Source organism: Cupressus sempervirens, chromosome 4, assembly GCF_028749045.1.
Source record: "Cupressus sempervirens isolate cs-2001-9-10 chromosome 4, ASM2874904v1, whole genome shotgun sequence".
Taxonomy (NCBI): Eukaryota; Viridiplantae; Streptophyta; class Pinopsida; order Cupressales; family Cupressaceae; genus Cupressus; species Cupressus sempervirens.
The window spans coordinates 191,627,527-191,647,659 of record NC_143121.1 but is presented as its reverse complement, the minus strand read 5'-3'; positions in this window follow the sequence as shown (position 1 = coordinate 191,647,659).

Here is a 20,133-nt window from a genome sequence, read left to right as displayed (position 1 = left end):
AGATGTAGGTGGATTAATAGAATCCAAGAGTTTAACATGGACATACAAATTACCAAGTTACTGAGAGGATAGGGATTAGCTAAGCTTATGGCACAGGCTAATCTAGATGCTAATCAAATAAATGTGCAAGGTTAGGATTCCTCTTTTGGAATATGTGATATGGATCAATGTGACTAGTATAAAGATGTAATATATTATTTATAGCACATGCAATCTCCACCTCATTTAACAAACAATGAAAAGAGAACTATAAAATTGCATTTAGTAAGGTATATTGTTGTGAATGAAATTCTATGGTGGAGAAATTTTGAGGGCATATTACTGAAATGCATTGACCAATAGGCATCTTGTTAGAAGTTGTAATCCTTCCTTGGTGTGTCTATAAACCAAGGTTAGACCTCTTTTCTTTATTGTTATAATATATTAGGATATAAGCCAAGGTATCCTAATATATTTATTTTTTGTCCTTTTTCCACTACATCTTATTTTGTCATCTAGTGGAATATGTGAGGACAAATATTTATTATAATTTGTAATTTAGATTATTCCTCCTTAAGAGGAATCTCACACTTGGCCTCACACACTTATGAATGGTGGCATTCATAGACATGGGAGTTACATTCTAACTCCTCTCTCACATCTCTATTTAAGAGATGACCCTCCTCTCTCATTTCTAATGAGGTTTCTTCCTCTTCTCAATTATTGTATGAGTGATTGCTCTCTATCTCTCTCTCTTCTTAGGCTTTTCATGCCTCATTCATAATGTCACAAGGGGTTTTCTTTGTTTTCCCCTTTACAAATATCTTGTCTCATGGTGTTGGATCTTGAAGCTTTCTCTCTCCTATCTTATGGTAATATCTTTTCATGCATTAACTCTCTTAGATTCTTTCCTAGTATTGCTTATTTACATATTTCTTTTTCCATTTCTAACATGGTATCATAGTAGTTTAATCTTTTTTTTGAGTGTTTGCATGAAGGTACGATTCAAAGGAGACTCTTGAGAGAGATTTCACTAATTCCTTTTTAATCTTCGTAAGTTGGAAGAAATTGAAATTTTTTTTTGGGTTTGGCTGTATTACCACCAAACCCAATTAACTCCTATTTTCTCTAATTTGTGTAGGTATATTCTAATATATTTCATTTTTCTTTAACTAATTTAATTTAGTAGAAAAATTTAGTACCTCCCCTTACTTTGTTAGTTAAGTTTTTTTAGTTTTTTTTTAATCCTTTTGTAGGTTTCGTTATGCTCTTTCTTATTATCTAACTTTTTTTTCCTTTCTCTTGCTTTGGATGGTTTACCACCAAAACAAAGAGAAGTATTGCTTTATTTTCATTATTCAAACCTCTTATCTTCAGCTAGATGTCTTTCTTGTCACCCCTTTCAATTCTTGGGTTGAATGTATGCATGGCATTAGGGTGTGGTGCACCCTACTCCAAGTAGAGAGTTGTTGCCAGGCCATCCTTCAAAGGATGGATGCTTTCTGTCTAAAGTCTTTACAGGCTCATTTGCAGACATGTAGAATGAGAAATAGGACAAAAAAATGGTGTAGATTATGGGCCATTTACTGCAGCATTATAAAGCGTTCATGACCAAGATAGGGAAATTTTGGCATCATTATGAAGGTTCAAAATTCCCTGCTAAAATAGCTAGAATTCTGATAGTAGCTATTTTTGGGAATTTTTTGATTCTTTATTTTAAATTTCAAAACCCTCTTTTGTTGTTTACACATTCCAGTCTTCCAATTGAAATAGTGTAACTTTTTGAGCAAGCCAAACTACCGCAGATTGCTTCTTGGAACATTTCCAATTCATACTATTTTAGTTTTGTAAACCCTAGAACATGGAATCACTATCTAAATTAGTTGAAGTGAAAGAAACTATTTTTGAGATGTCATTTGGGGAACAAATATTTCTTGATGAACATTTCGCTATTGACATCTTTAGACCAAGCGTTTCCCTTCTCTATAGTTAGTCACATATTTGTCTCGTCCCTCTTATAATCTAGTTGAGCATGGCCTTGAAACCTTTTATTGTAAATACTATTTCCTGAACTGTTTATAAATTCAGTCATGGATACTCAACTACAAGAAGATATCCGTAAGCACGAGGGCCATATGTTTCATTGGACTAGCCCTTGAGAATGTGTAGCATTTATGACCTCTACCACTTGTGCAAATATGAGCAAGAATTGAATTCTATTCACAATTCTATGTGGCTTTGCCAGCCATTGTCTTAGAGTCACACCACCTAACTCTATTTCATCTTCTTTACGACCTAGGTTTGAGCCACGCTGAATAAAACCAAACTGGTTTTTGTCTGGCTTAATTGAACATAATTTTTTAAAATCATATAAGTTTTCCCCTCTCTATATATAGATTCAGTTGTAACATTTCTTTATACTCTCTGCTATAATCATTATTTTTATTCTTTGGATATGCAACATTATCATTCATTTTATTCTCTGCATTTTTTTTAATAATGAGCTGCAATAATGGCAACCCTTGATGAGTCTAAGTCTTAGGACTCACCTAGACTAGGGTTCCAAGTTCTCGTTGAAGTTGTTCAACAGTTGATTAAAGATACACCATCTGACAAGATGACACATTCATAGTTATAGTGGCTATATTTTATAATGATTTCAGCAATTGTGGTGAAGTTAGCTCTTTGGCTTTATTGTCAAAAATCTGGAAGTGAAATAGTCAGAGCCTATGCAAAGGATCACTACTTTGATGTTGTGACCAATGTTGTTGGTTTAGCTGCAACAGTTCTGGGTGACAATTTTTTTTTTGGTGGATGGACCCAACTGGTGCAATTGTTCTTTTAGTTTATACTATACTACATTGGTCTATAACTATTTTTGAAAATGCGACATCCCTGGTTGGACAAACTGCACCTCCTAAAATGCTACAGAAATTGACATACTTGGTTCTTAGGCATGACAATCAAATAAAGCGCATGGATATAGTCTGGGCTTACACATTTGGTATCTTATATTTTGTAGAGGTATGCATAAATTTTTTTCTTTTGATATAATATACACAATCACCTACCCTACTGAAGTTGCTTGTTCATTCAAACAAGATATTTTTGTGCATGTTTATGGTAAGTTAATGTATGTTTTTTTTAATTTTATATTTTATTTGGCCCCTTCCTCGAAATTCAATTTTAATCATCCCCTTTGACTTATGCAAGCCTATTGAGACATAAAAATTTGGTTGGGGTTTCAAGGTAAATGATTGAAATGATTATCCATCTATTTTCTGCTAGGCTTTATTTGCATGCTATGTTTTGAAATGATTATCCAACTATTTTTTATTTTGGTGAGCAAGTGGACATAGAATTAGTAGAGGATTTGCCATTAAAAGTAGCTCACACAATAGGAGAGACATCACAGATCAAGATTTCATATTCATTTTATAGAACTTGTCATTTCATAATTATTATTCTTGTCTGTTGTTATAATCTGTATTTTTAATCTAGACATTTATTTTATTTAAAATAAGTGTAATATAACGTTTTATATAAAATTTGAGTATCAATTTTTTGTCTCTTTTATTTCTATTGTGATTCATTATTTCAATTATTCTAATTAAGAAGCTTATAATTAATAGTTGTGTTGTAAGCTTTTTCCTATTAAAACTTTTTATCTAAGTTTTTTCCAAAAATTATCCTTTTCTCTATTTTCATCATTAATTCTATAGATTAAATTAAATGATATGAAAAGACATTCATTTTGATTAATATTTGTAGGTAACACTTTTTTTGGTGGAGTACTTCAATAGAAGGTTATATCTTATCAGTTTATATATTATATAAGCATGCCTATATTAATTTTACAAAATGAAATTAAATAGTTCAAACTCTCATATATGCATAACACATATTGCATTTATTGTTTGTTTGAAGAACTTGCTAAAGGCTGCTACAAATCTGATTTCTTTGCTAGATTTTGCACCAAATGTTAAATAGGGTATATTAATTTCATTGTAACTTATACCTTTTCAAGGGGACCATTTATAGCTACAATTTTCACTGATTCTTTGTCTTTCACCAAGTATTGATTAGTGTGTCTCACTATCAATTATACTATGGTTTTTCACATCTCTTTCTATATAGAAATGGGACAATTTTTTTAAATTTTTATGCCATCCTTTGTATGCACATAGTTATATCTTTCTTAATGTTTTATTTCAAAAAATTTACTTTTTGAAACACTTCCAATCTTGGAGGCATATGTATGGAAAAAAGGGGAGATCTTTTCTAGCCCCATGACTTTATGTTCTTATTACTTTGAGATTATATTTTGAACCAAGGTATTCAACATAAAGGTGATTATTCTAAAAAAAAAGGGGGGGGTAATCATTTTTCTAGCATTAAGCTATGATTTAATAGTTGTACTGGTGTGATTTCATACTATGATTTTTTTTTTTTTTTTTAAGGTATATTTATTCAAGTATATATGGGTGCACACATATATACCAAGATAAATATACAAGCTATTTTGATTGTGATGTGTATGTTCTTGTGTAAAGTAAATATCTTTAATTCTTTCTATCCTTCAAATAGTTTACATACCCATGTTCACCTTTAATGGAGTTTTCTACCTGATATCCATACACTTATCTTGCTTATTGCTCTTCAATGTTATCTCTACATATTTTTTTGGATTATGAGTTATCATACACTATTGCCTTCAGTTGTTACTATGATCTATTGATTTGCACCTAGATTGTGCATTTTTATGCTTTTATAGCATCATTCTATGCCCATGTTGGCATTTTATGGTTTTATACCATTGATCTACATGATTTATATGATATTTGTTTTTGACTTGCATAGGGAGCCAATTTTTCAAGGTTAACAATGTAGGTCCCCTCAGTATAACTGATACATAGTTTCCTTATCTAGCCCATGGAGTATCCCTCCATCCTATATTGGTGTGCACTCATTTTATATGGAGTTTCCCTCCATTTTCTTCTATTTGTTCCACTTTGAAATGTTGATATTTATATGGAGTTTCCCTCCATTTGATTCTATATGCTCTACTTTGAAAGGTTGATATTTATGGAGTTTCCCTGCATGTTGTTCCATTTTGTTCCTCAATATGAGGATGATATTTTATGGGGATTTCCCATTCCAAACTCCTTGTCTCCTTGGTGTATGCTCCTAGTTGTGATTTATTCATGGTATGACTTCCTACACCTTGCTCATTTTTTAGTGTATAGGTGACGAGGATACCATATCTTGGAGCACTCCAATATTGGAGACTCTATTTGAGAAAGTTGTTTTGAACCATGTTGATCTTTTTCCTCGTGGCAATGATGTTGCTTGTCCATGATGGATTTCTTATTTGAAGGCAATATGTTCTTACTCCTCATAAACCCTTCCTTTGGTCAACATTGGCAAAACTATAACTTGAATTATTTGGTGCTTAAGGCACATGTTCTAATTATTTATTATTGTCTCTCTTATATTTCTTTGATAAATATACTATGTGATAATGTTTTGCATACTTTATTGCCTAGATCATGGATCATGTAGGTGATGGAGTCCCGACCCATTCACTTGTAGTGGGATGACTCATTAGTGGACTATCTATATCCATGTGATTGATGCAATGTTGATGCAGGTTTCATTAGTTGGCCTTGTCTATGGTCATTTGTGCATTAGTATGTTCCTTTCATGATAGATTTATTGCATCTATTATGATCATTTTGGGCTTATGACTTATTTTAGATATCATGTTAACTCGAATCATGTTGGTGAACACATTTTTTTTTGTCCTCATCTCTCTTAGTTCCTCCTTGATTAAATTATTATAACTTCATTTTTTTACTAACTTCTCCATTCAATGTAATTATACTTGTGGATAGTTGTCTTGTTTTTTGTTCTCTTTTTTTTTCCAAGTGATCCATCAAGGAACCTTCTCTATTTTTCACATATGAAGAAGTGTATATGCTTCTACTTGATCACATTCAAAGGGCTCATGCACTTCTCTTGGATCTAAAAATGTACCATATGGCTTGAAGACAATCAAATTACTTCACATTGAAGATCAAGTTGTAGATTATTGTAAATTATGTGTTTAATACCCCTTAATATAATTACCCCAAGTAAAGATTAAAGGGGGGTGTTAGAAGTTGTAATCTTTCCTTGGTGTGTTTATAAACAAAGGTTAGACCTCCTTTCTTTATTGTTATAATATATTCAGATATAAGCCAAGGTATCCTAATATATTTCTTTTTTGTCCTTTTTCCACCACATCTTATTTTGTCATCTAGTGGAATATGTGAGGAAAAATATTTATTATAATTTGTAATTTAGATTATTCCTCCTTAAGAGGAATCTCACACTTGGCCTCACACACTTATGAATGCTGGCATTCATAGACATGGGAATTACATTCTAACTCCTCTCTCACATCTCTATTTAAGAGATGACCCTCCTCTCTCATTTCTAATGAGGTTTCTTCCTCTTCTCAATTATTGTATGACTGATTGCTCTCCATCTCTCTCTCTCTCTCTCTCTTCTTAGGCTTTTCATGCCCCATTCATAATGTCACAAGAGGTTTTCTTTGCTTTCCCCTTTCCAAATATCTTTTCCCATGGTGTTGGATCTTGAAGCTTTCTCTCTCCTATCTTATGGTAATATCTTTTCATGCATTAACTCTCTTAGATTCTTTCCTAGTATTGCTTATTTACATATTCCTTTTTCCATTTCTAACACATATGAAAATATATTAAATGAGATGCATTCAGGAGGATGTGGTGGGGATTATATGGCAAAGACTACAACCCACAAGTTAATGAGATTAGGTTTCTGATGGCCTACTTTATTCAAAGATGCTCAAGTCCTAGTTAGAAAGTGTGATTCATGCCAGAGATTTGTAGGAAAATTGAAATTTTCTGGAAATACCCCTTTGAAGTCAATTGAACTTCAAACACCTTTTCAACAATGGGGGATGTATTTTATAGGTGAAATTTTCCCTAGCTCTAGTATTGGTTTCTCCTGGATATTAGTTGCAACTGATTATTTCACAAAGTGGGTTGAGGCAATTCCCACTAGACATTCAACCAACAAGGTGGTAAATGTTTTCTTTCTCAATAATATCATTAAAAGGTTTGGATGCCCTGAAACAATAGTAATTGATAATGCTATGTGCTTTAGATCTGAAGAATTTATTAAATTTTGTGAAAAGTATGGCATCACTAGGTCAGTCTCTTCATCTTATCATCCACAAGGCAATGGATAGGCAGAATCTACAAATAAGAGCTTATTGAAGGTTATCAAGAGGACCTTGGATGATAACAAAAAGGATTGGGATTCAAAATTGCAATTAGCCATTTGGGCTGATAGAGTGATAGTAAAGAAGACAATAGGTGTTTCACCTTTTGACCTTGTATATGGAATCCAGGCTATAATGCCTCAAAACAATCTGATGGGTCTGTACAACTCTATTTAGATGTATGATGATGATATTGTTGATGACATGAATGAAAGGATTGATGAATTGGTTGGATTAGCTGAGACAAGAAAAGAAGCCTCTACTAAAAATCTGATGCTACAATTACAGGTGAAGCATCTATATGACAGGAAGACATTGAGTAGGAAATTCCAATATGATGATCTTGTTTTAAGGTGGAATGCAAGGCAAGAAGATAAAGGGAAACATGGGAAATTTGATCCTATTTGGCTGGGACCTTATTTGGTCGATTCTTCCTGGGGTGAGGATTCATATTTTATTAAAGAATTGTTAGGTAACTTTCTAGAGTTGCCAGTTCATGGGCAATTTTTGAAGAGATAATTCTGTTAAAGGTATTTCACTTCCCAAGAAAATTGTATATTTGTAAATACTGGTACAAATGTGTATATCCTTTGTATGTATGTACATTTCTACTAAATGTTCCCTAGTTTTGTTCATGTTTTCAAGTTTGTGGTCTGCTTAAACTAGAAATTTTGAATTCTTGTATGGATACGAATTATCCATCTTCCTCAGACAAAGCCACTAGTAGCCCTTTTTCCTGCTAGTGATAAATTTTTACAATTTTTGTGGTGAAAATAAGTGTTTTAATATTTTAGCTAGGGTTACCTAAAAAGTTGTTCTTATTCATAAGTCTAACCCTAGCAAATGTGAAATTTATCTCCATTAGTTTTGAATCCCTAACCCTAGGCCATGGAAATGAGTGGGTTCTCATTTTTCCTTAAGAACATTGTCTCTTACGATGTTATGATGGAGGGTTAGCCTAGGGTCATAAGCAAGGGTTTTAACTTTTCCAATCTTAGGATATCCTTTGTATCGTGTTATCATAGGTAAAATTTTGAATTTTGTCAATCATACGATATCTTGTTTTTCGTATGATCGTAAAGCATTTCTAAGCACTATGCAATATTGTGTCTCTGATATTATGATAAAAGGCCCATCGTAGTATTGTGAGCTATTGAGAGGAGAGCTAATATCTTATGATAAGCTATGTGTCATAAGCTTGGAGAGAAAATAAATGGACATTACGATCTCACGACATGCCCTTGTTGTAGTATCGTAAAAGTGATAAAGGAAAACTGATGGAATTTGTCAGTTTTAAGGGTAAAATTGTTTGATTATTGATCTAAATCAAATCAAAGGCCAACGCTAGCCTGCATTTTGAAAATGCAAGAAGTTTAAGTAATGCGGGGAAGCCCTAATGTGACATGTGGCATAGTGAATTAGAGTACCAAGGTGGAGCTAACATGGTGACTATCAGGACATGAGGTGGAAAATGATGTGGATCCAAGAGGAGATGAGATGATGTCACGTGGCAGTTTGGAACATGTCGTAGGATCTCAAAAGTCATTTCATGTGCATATGATGCTACTATTCTTTTCTTTTCATGAGATCACAAAAGAGAAAATGGGAGGCCTCGATGTTATGACATACCCTTGTCATAAGGTCGTAAAGAAAACTTTGTGGTCTTCCAATGATACGATCTCCATTGTGTCATAGGATCGGGAGGAGTTCTAAAAAGGGTTATGATGACACAATGGTGTGTCATTGTAGGATCCTAAAAAAGGATAAAGGTAAAAGCAAAGATGGTTTGTTAGAGACAAAGAGTTTCCTGATTGGACAAGGTGGATGTACGACTGCCAGGTGTGCCTGATGTCAGATTTTGTGGGCCAAAAAGAGTGTAAAGTCAAACAGATTTTGGTTTAAGATCTTAAAGAAATGTGAAAAGCCCTATGATGTTACAACTAGGGCTTGATCATAATATTGTGGAAGAAGATTGTAAAGCTTACGATGATACGATGTAAAGGATTCCAAAGATTGTCATAACATCATAGGAGTTAGCTGAATGCTTTGTGATATTACAAAATGATAAGTTTAATCTACAATCATAGTATCATATGATGAAGAAAAGTGGTTTGTGATGCTATGAAAGCCTTTTTGTCGTAGTATCGTAGAAGAAGACCAAATTGGTGCCGATGCTACGACAACAGGCCTTGTCATAAGGTCGTAAGGGTTTCTACTTTTGTGTCCAATTGTTCGACAGAGGGTTTTCAAAGGGGTGTCATAAGATCATAAAGCTTGCTCTATAATGTCATGATATTATGAGAGGTCTTTTCAGTGACTTTTTTGTAAGATTGTAGAATCTAGTTTGACAGAAACATAATGAACCCTAAGCTTCTCAACCAATGAGAATTGATTGCAGTACAAAAGTGCATGTTTAGAAATTTATGAAGATGCTCCATGAGGCTGACAGAATGGGTTGATATTGACTTTCAAGCATGCTAAAATCAATGCTAAATTAATGATAGTTTGCACAATCAACCTATAAAGATTTGTTTCCTGATATTTAGAATCTATTATTTGCCAAAGAAAAAAATTTAAACATTCCTGGTATTTTTTGAACTTCAAACTTACTATTTCAAGAGCATGTTAAGAACAAAATAGTAGTCACCTAAGTATTTGATTTCCATATTTTGAAGATGTCTAACCAGGAAGTAGAAGAAATTTAGGCTTCAGAGATGGCGATTTCAGAGACTTCAACCTCCAAGGGAGGTAGGACCAGGCAGAGAAGGCCAAACAGATTTGTAGAAGAGTGGTTAAAGCTTTTCCCTGGTTCTACAAATGCAAATTCAGCAGATGATCTTTCTTTCATTGATCCATATGCTAGATGAAAGATGCTACATGTCCAAATGTTATAGGTTCTGAGCTGTTCTACTATTTTTACTGTAATAGGGATAAGAAGATTCCTGTGTGTAACCCATGGAAGAAGAATCTTGCTAAATTGATATTTCCAAAAGTTTTCTTGGATATAGATTTAATGAAGGCCTTTTTCAAATGTTACAAGCTTGGATTGTGAATCATTCATGGAAGCATTTGGATTGAGTGGTGCTATGGGGCAACAAGTATATTTAAAGGAATTATAGAAGAAATTTGAAGCAAACCCCAGTTCTTTCATAGGGATTTCAACGCTGTAGCATATTCCTATGGATTTGAAGAGAGTAGGTGATTACCCTAAGAAAGTTGAAAAGAAGATGCCATTGGACAAAGTCAAAAATTATTTTGTCAAAACTATATATGGTGTCCATAAGGTGATTGGCATAGATGGGACTCATGAGGTCTATGGAGCAGAGTATATAATTGCAAGGGATGTTCAGGACTCCTACCATGCTTGTGAATATGACTATGTTAGTTATATTCGGGATATAATGATGGAGAACATTTCCAGGGCCCAGACTGGAGATATGAGAAACTTCTTCTTCCCCTATTACTCACTATTGATGCATTTGATTCTTTACAAGAATGTTAGGTATATCAGTCCTGATTTCATTGATTAGACTTCAAACTTGAATGGAGACCTTCATGTATAGCTTTGGACATGGGTATGGGATAGTAATTATCATTTTTCTAATGTTGTATATTTTCTCAATAATTTTAGTGTTGTAATAATGAAAATGTTAGACCCAAGTTATTTCAGAGACCCTGATATTTTGAAAGGTCTTTTAAGACAAGCCCTACTTCCTGAAAGGAAGAGAATAGATCATAACTAGGGGGACATTTTCTTATTTGCTACCTTTTCTTGGATGAGGGAAACTCTAAAATAAATGAGAAATTATGTGTTACCAAACTCCAAGGAGCTGCCCCATGAAGATTTGATTCCAAACATAGTAGCAGAGGGGGAGGTAGCTGACAAATTGTCAAAGATTGATGATGTGTTAAGGGTGGAAAAAGAGCTGAAAAGAGTACATCCTCAATTTGTAGGTTTCTACATGGATGTCCCTTATCCTCAAAGAATTAGGAAGATGGTTATAGACCATGCTGAAATTATTACTAAGTTTCCAGAGGGCTCAATTGGAGAAGAAGATATAGTTTGTCCAGATAGCCCTGAGCCAGATGTAGGTCCTGATGAGGAAGAAGATGAAGAGGAAAAAGATGATGCTCCTCAATCGTCTTGGATAGAAAAAGGACATAAAAGTCAGAAGATCATTCCAATCTCTCCTCAAATTAGACAGAGCATTCTGTAGATCCTACCAGGAAATAGTCAATATTTTGTTGACATGAGACAGAGCTATTTGCAAGCCAGGGCCACTACAATAGAAAAAACTCTTATAGATTTAGAGTTTGTAGCATCACAATTAGATGAGAGGATCATTCAAGCTCAACAATTATTGGAGGATGATGAACTCATCAAATCCAATGAATTTAAAAGTTTTTTTTATATAAGATCAAATAGAGTGAGCTTGTTTTGAAGATGAGGCCTAATGAATCTGATGAACAAAGAATAAAATTGATAGAGAAGTTGCAGGCCCATGATCTTGATAGTGAAAAGATGACTTTAGAAGAGGCCAGGGATCTTGTTTAGAGAAGTGGAATGTTGTTAGTACCTAGTTGGGATTTGGAGCAATCTTTTATGCTTGATCAAATCAAGAGATAGGAAAGTGCCATCTCTTATGAGGCAATTGGCACTGATGGATTGAAGAGGGGGACTAGTTTTAATATTGATAGCAAGTTCCTAGTAGTTTGGAGTATGGCCCCTGCTTCCAACAAGCCTAAATTGATGGATGCACAGAGTACAGAGAAGGGTAACATGATTATATGGACTCTATAGGGCACCTCTGGAATAGAGATTTCAAAGGAATTAAAACATTTCTCATTTATGAATGATGCGAAGGTAGAGGAAATGGAGACAAGGCTAGCTCATTCTATACATGAGTATATTCATGTCAGAAAGCTCTATGAAAATGAGCTTAGGAGTAGCAATGTTTATAAAGAAAGAATTTTTGAGCTAGACACCAAAGTCCAAGAGCTTGAGGGTGAGGTTACCTCTCTCAAGGAACAACTACTATAGGTAGAGTAGAGAATTGGTCCAGTTTAGAGAGAAGAAGGGCAGGGGACTTCAATGCCAGTCAAGGACACTCCTGAGGCTCTAATTCAAACTAAGGAAACAAAGGAAGATGAGTTCTCATAGCCAAGAAGGATGAGTATTGATACTCAATCAGTCCAATAGGAAGGAGATGTAAGGATGGAAATCCTTAAAGGTATGCTAAGCCATAGGGTTGATGTTTTAAAGAACATATCACAATAGGCTCATAATTCTTTTGTTGATTTAAAAAGTGCTGAGCAATTTTGCAATGAAGCACTCTCATGGTTAAACCCCACCTTTAATCTATGGGGACCTTATATGCAATTTTTGGATAAATTAATTGTGTTAATGGCTAAGAAGCTAGACTTACTAGATAAGATTTTCACTGTGAAAGAAAGCCTAGATATGGTAAAAGAATTAAGTGGCTTTTTTGCTGGTTAGTTGCACATTATACAAGGTAGATTAAAAGTTCATTCAGATGGAGTAGAGCCTTGTATACCATTAGTAACTGATTCTACTAATAATCTAAGGGACTGGCAAGAGTGGTGAACTTCTTTTGATGACATTTTGACTTGGGAGACTACAATAGCAGTTTTTGAGGATGCCTGTGATTTCCCTTTTCACACCTTGATTGATTCTCTTTTTAGGGTAGAGATAGATTTTTAAAAAATTATTGTTGAGACAAAGGCAATAATGAATGCTAGATGGACCAAAGCCATGCAAGATTTTCAGGTTTTGAAAGAGACTAAATGGCCCACAAAAAGGGAGATTTATGTCTGGGAAGTAGTAGGAGAAATAAAGGCTTTGTTGGTAGGGAGTAGCTGAGATATTTTACTAATAGGGAAGATATAGTACATGAATAGAAAGATCAAGGATTTTAACTTTAAATGCTATTCTATCATTGCAGCTACTTATCTTTTTGATCGATATTTTGGGAGAATGTCCTATGTATTTATTTTTTACACCTTCCAAAATTGTGTTACCCATTGAATTTTGAACATGTGTCCTCCTCTCATCTGTAGCTTGCTACAATCCTATATATGGATTTCCAAGATGAGAAGGAAGGTTTAGTTGTCTATAGGATTTTTATATGTTTCATGTAATATTATTCAGTCCATCCATTATGTTCTATAATGATCTAAATGAGTTCATATGTACACATCTTTGAATACAAAAAGGAATATTGGGGGCCAATGTTTTCATCTCCTTGTCATCTTGTGAGTTTTATTTGCAGTATTAAGATATAAATGGAAGGATTTATCCTTAAATATCATTATCTTTGAAGTTTTGTCTTTTTTTCAGATATATGTAGCTTTGAAATTGAATATATAAATTTCTATATAGTTAAATACAATCCAATAGGTTGTATGTCTTTAATAGATTGCTACTAATTTAAAGAATTGGGTAATTGCTTTCTATAAATGGAAAAGTTTAGGGTCTATGGAAAATATGAGAATTAGAATGAAACTAAAAGTTTAATGTTGACACTTTAATTTCAAGTGAATTAATAGGGTCTATACTACTAATCTTGACTCTATAGCCCAATGGATAATGCACTGGTCCATTCTAAATTTCAAAAGGTACATAGCTGATTCATGTTGTTATATAATAGTCATAACAAAAAAAAAAATATTTTCATACATAAAGAAGAAAAATTTGTTGGTCAGAGCTTATTTGTTGTTGCTTCCCTTAAGTTGTAATTGGCTATTGTAGTTAAGAGGTTTTCCAGTAAATCATAGAAGATAGTGGCCATCTTTGCTATAAAGGGTATTTTATATAAAAGAATATCAGGTGAATAAAACCCTTAGGTTTTCCCACATTGGCTTACCAAAGCCTAAAGTGAAGTGAGTCTTGTTGACTCTATTAATTGGCCTAAAATTAAGATTTAACCTTGTTGAAGATAGGATTTAGCTCATCCTTAGGCTTGTCCCTGGTGTTTATTTCCTGGTGTCAGGTTTAAATCTACCTAATATGTTCTTTACCAAAAAGAACTCCAACAGGGTGTGTGAAATATATCCTAGTATCACATATGTATGTATTTAATTCATAAAATTTCCCAATAGATAAGGCATTGATCAGTTATAGGATCATTAGTTCTTAATGCTGCATATTTTGATTTGTGCTAAATTCAACATTATTAATCAAATGCTTTTCCCCTTTCATGTTGAAGAGATACAATAGGATGCCATCAATCAACTTGTGAATAGTATCAGATTGCAATTTACTATTACAAATCTATGTTATTGCATGAGTTATTAGGAGATATAAGGGTTAAATTTTCTTGATAGATTCAGGAGTATGTTTTTGCACCAATACCATATTGATTGAATTTGAGGTCCACTTGCCTAGGTTTTGTAGAGCCTGAAGTAGAAGAAGGGTCAAGCCTTATAGTTGGCCTAGTGTCTTAAATGATATGTTAAAGATGGGAGTTAGCTACCCCTAGATGTACCATATTCTGATTAGGGTAATTGGAAACCTATAGCATTTTCAAACACCAATAGACCATAGAAGTATTTAGAGGGATTTTAAAAAATATACATAAAATATACAATTAAATTTGTCAAAAATGCTTCTTCAGGAACCATCCATGAACTGGTAGTTCAAGAATATTGCCTAATAAACCTTTCAAAATATAAAAGTCTTCTCCTCATGTAGTTTCCACTAGATAATGACCTAGCCAAATAGGATCAAATTTCCCATTCTTTCCTTTATCATCAATCCTAGCATTCCACATGAGAACTAAGTCTTGAATTTCAAAATTCGTATTCACTGTCTTTCTATCATATAGTGTCTTGACTTGTAATTGCAATTTTTCATTTCTGAGAGAAGCTTCCTTTTTAGTCTTAGTTAGCCTTACCAATTCATCCATTATTTCCTGCATATCCTTGCTGTACATCTGGATGTAATTGTATAGGCATACTAGATTGTTTTGGGGCATTTCTTTCTTTATTGCTACCCTATCAGCCCATATTGCCAACTATATTTTGGAATCCCGTGCCTTTTTGTTATCATCTAGAGTTCTCTTTATGAATTTCAACAAGCTCTTGATTGTAGATTTAGCTTTTCCATTTCCTTGTAAATGATAAGGGGAAGGTATTGACTTGGTCATACCATATTTATCAAAGAACTTTATGAACTCCTCTGATCTAAAACACATTGCATTATTAGTTACAATATTTTGTTGGCATTCAAATCTTGAAATTATATTATTTAAAAGGAAATTATTCACCACTTTTTTGGTAGCATTCCTTGTAGGAATAGCTTCTACCCATTTTGTAAAATAATTAGTGGCTATTAGAATCCATGAATAACTAGTGCTTTATTTGGAAGAAATTTCACTTATAAATTCTATACCCCATTGCTATAAAGGTTCTTAGACTTCAACTAGTTTTAAAGGAGTATTTCCAAAAAAAATTAGCTTACCTGGAAATCTTTGACAAGCATTACATTCGCTAACCAATACCTGATGATTCTTAAAAAGAAAAAAATCCAGCTCTCATCACTTTATGGGCAACAATTTTAGCCATATAGTGTCCTCCACATAGTCTTGCATGCATCTCATTCAATATCTCCTTTTACTTCACTTGATCAATACATTTGAAATAACACTTCTTCAAAATTTCTCCACCATAAAGTATTTCTAACAATAATGTACCTAATGGCCTATAACTTTGTGCTTCTTTTTTTATTATCTGTTAAATGGGATGGAGCTACCATGTGCTACAAGAAGTATATTAAATTGGTGTACCATTCACAATTATCCATATCACATAACCCTGATCTTAAGTCATCTCCCACCATATTTATTTTATTGGCATCTAGGTTTAATTAGGCCATAAGTTTTGCTAGTCTGTAACCTCTTACTAATTTGGTGATCTGGATATTAATGTTAAATTCCTAGATCCTATTGATCCATCTGCATCTTCTACTAGACACTTCCTACTAAGAGAATATATCCTTATAGCTACCATAAGCATAAGCCTATTTCTCATTTATCTCATACTTCAACTCAGTAGGCTGAAGGGACTTACTCAAAAATGCAATAGGTTTCTCATACACTTCTTCATTCTTCTATAATAACACTGTTACTAAAGTATGAAAAGATGCAAAATAAAATATGGGCATTTCTTTTATATAATTTGGAGTCCTAAGGACTGGGGCATTTTTTATAGTTGTTTAAATGTCTTGAAAAGCTTTTGAAGGTTCACCATCCCAATTGATAACAACCCCCTTTTTGAGCATTTTAGATATTGGTCTACTAATCTTAGCAAAATTTGTAACAAATCTTCTCAAAAAGTTTACTTGCCCAAAGAATAATTATATTCCTTTTACATTCTTTGGTTTAGGAACTTTATCAATGGCATCTACTCTTTTGGGGTCTATCTTCACACCATCCTTTGGCACTATATGACCTAACAATATCCCTTCCAAATGTACACTTTATGGGGTTCAGGGATACTCCATATTATAAGGCTTTGATGAAAAAAAATTCTATATGTTTACAATGGTTCTCAACCTTCTTGGAATATGTTGTGAGGTCAACTTGATACTTTACCATAAAATTGTCAATATAATCATGAAAAGCCACATCCACAACCCTCTAAAAAGTTTCCCCTGCATTAGTTAACACAAATGGCATTCTCACATATATATAAGTACACCATGGAGTTGTAAAAGCTATCTTCAATTGCACCTTTTCATTTACAAGGACTTGATTATATCCTATGTATCCATCCATCATAGACATTAATTTGAAGTTAGTCACTTGTTGTAGCATGGCTTCCATGTTTGGTAGTCCATAGTTGTTTTTCAAGGAAGCAATTTCAAGTTTCTAAAATCCACACATAGCCTTATGTCTCAGTTCTTCTTTCTAATAGGTGCTAAGTTTGATACCTAGGTGGAATGCCTAATTGGTTTAATTATTCCCCCATCCCTTAGCTTCATTAATTGTTCTTGTAATTTAGGAGCTAAAGTGGGATTTACTAGTCTTTGATTTTTCCTAAAAGGTTTAATATTTTCTTTGAGTGGTATGGCATGTTGGAATAGGTCTTCTTTGTAGGCCTTAAGGTCATCATAGGACCATGTAAAAACATGTCTATACTTTCTTAGCAAATTAATCATAGGCTTTTTTGTTTCATTTGATAAGTTTTGACCAATATAAACTTTCTTTGGAGCTTCTGAAGTACCTAGGTTTATCTCTTCAAATTCTTGTGGTTTATGATCTTTGATTCTAGACTTCACCTTATCTTGGTTATCAAACATGCTCTCCAAAACTACTAACCCTTTGAGTACTTTATTAGTTTTCAATTGCTTAATTTCTTGCCCAAAAATTGTCTCCTTGCCATCTATTATTTTAATTAGGGAACTATAATCTAATTCTTGGCCATGATATTTATCCTCACTTGACAAGAAATTTAAAATATCTCTATCATCTTCAAAAACTTTCCAATGTTCTATATTATCAGGTATTGAAGAATAATTTTGTACCTCAATCTATGATATTCCAAAAAAAGATACGTCCTTGGGTTTAATAGCCACATTTTCTAGCAAATAAACCATCTTATTTTGACTCCTTTCCATCCAAGAAATACCAAATACATCAAATAACTCAATTTGATCCCATACAACATTTCTATACTACTTCAATATCTTACTTTTTGATGCATAGGTTTCTCTAACTTGGGATACCACTAATTCAAAGTCACCAATGACATGTAACTTATTGTTTTCATGATGGGTTGCAACTCTTAATCCTAATAAGAGTGCTTCATATTTTTCTATGTTATTAGTGCATGAAAAATCCAAGGTGAATGAATATCTGAAAGTGTTCTTTTCAAAAGATACAAAAACTACTATTGCACTTGAACCTTCTTTAGAACTTGTCCCATCAAAATGCATAGTCCACAAAATTTGTGAATCCATATAACACTCAACCTCATGTGTAATTATAGCTGGAAGTTTCTCAACTTCTTGGATAATCAGTTATGTCCTAAATGCATTCACACTAGTATCTAGAAAGCAAGTAGAATCCTTATCAATTTCATCTCCCAAAATATGATTGACCCTTGACTCCCTATCTACTCTAAAAGCCTTATCACCTATATAAAAAGTAGCATAAGATAAGTCAAATTTTAGGCTACCTCCCATAGAAGCCCTCCATTTTATGGATAGCAACATTCCGTAATGTGGAGGAATATCAATTACAAGCACTGACATTGTAAATTCTACATTAGGGTATGCAACTAATTTGAAGGGTAATACCTTTATAGTACTTGTGACAGGCATTTCCCTAGCATCCATACCTCTACATACTCCATGTTTGGTGTCTACTTTCAAACCTAGGGCTTCCAAGAATTTAAAAGGCATAATGGTATTAGAGCCTACTGAGTCTATCATGTAATTCTTTAAAGCTTTCATTTTTATAATCAAACTAAGGAAAAATGGGTCAATATCCTATAAATAAGTCACAGATGAATCATCTAAGAACATTTGAGGGATTTGAGATACAATGTTGCTATCTTTAACTACCATTGGGGTGTTCTATATAATATTCTATTCAACAATACTCCTACTATTACCTATCTCACCCAACCATGATAAGGCTTTAACCTTTAGTTCATCAATTCTAAACAATTCAGATAAAGGCACTTTGACATTTATCTGTGACAACATGGACATCATGTCAATTCGTTTAGACACAATAGGTTTTACAAAAAAACTTGGAGTTGAAGCCTTTTGAACAACAAGCACTATTATTTTCTTAGCAATATTAGATCTTGACTTCTTCTCTTGCATGTTTGCCCTAACTATTTCATTTTTCTAAAATTGGACCTTCTTTTTGGGTTCCCACTTCTTGGTCTTACTGTCTTTAACCTTCACTATCTCTACATTATTTTTCTTGATTTCATCCTTCATCTTATTAGTAATATCCTTTATAAAGATACTAGAAGGTTTACCGATCTCATTACCAATTATCCTACTTCTCAAATTATAATTACTATGAACTTAAGAGATCATTGCTACAATAATTCTATCAATCTCCTCTTCAGAAGGAATTCTCATATTTACATGATCAATAGCTAAGGATGTAACACATATCTTATCTTCATTATAATTTTCATTGTCTAAGAATACTTTTCGTTGATGTAATTGGTAAACAACTCTCTGACTAGCAATGTCATTTCCATGCTCTTCTAGGTCAAAATATTCATAGTCATCACACATACTAACCATATGAAAACTTAGATCATCCTGATTCTTCTCTTCTTCCTCCTCTTCATTCTTCACATTTTGATCTGCAATAAATGATTGAGCAACCACATTGTAATTTCAGAAGTGATGTGATTGGCATATGATGCACCATGACACATCATCATTCATGTTAATATAATTCCTTTGTAGAGGATTTGGGGTACCCTTATCTTTCACACTTTGAGTCTAATTAGGAATAGGTTTACCATCTTTTCATTAGGCAGTATATGGGTAGTCTTGCATTCTTGGTTTCCTATTGAAATGACTATAATTTATTGGGGCCTTTTCACCAGCATTTGATTTATGTGTACTGAAAGCTGGTGGATTTGTCTTTTTCAATTAGTCCAATTCTTGACCTATTGTTGCTTCTTCAGGCTTATTTCCTATTGGATATTTATCATTCTCTTTCTTATTGTTCTTGAGATTGAACAACTTTGAATCATCCCTCCTTCCTAGCTTACCAAATTCTTTTCTATTATTTTCAATATTCATGGCTACCTTGTAAGCATCCTATAAAGTTTTGGGATCTTTTTCTCTCAAC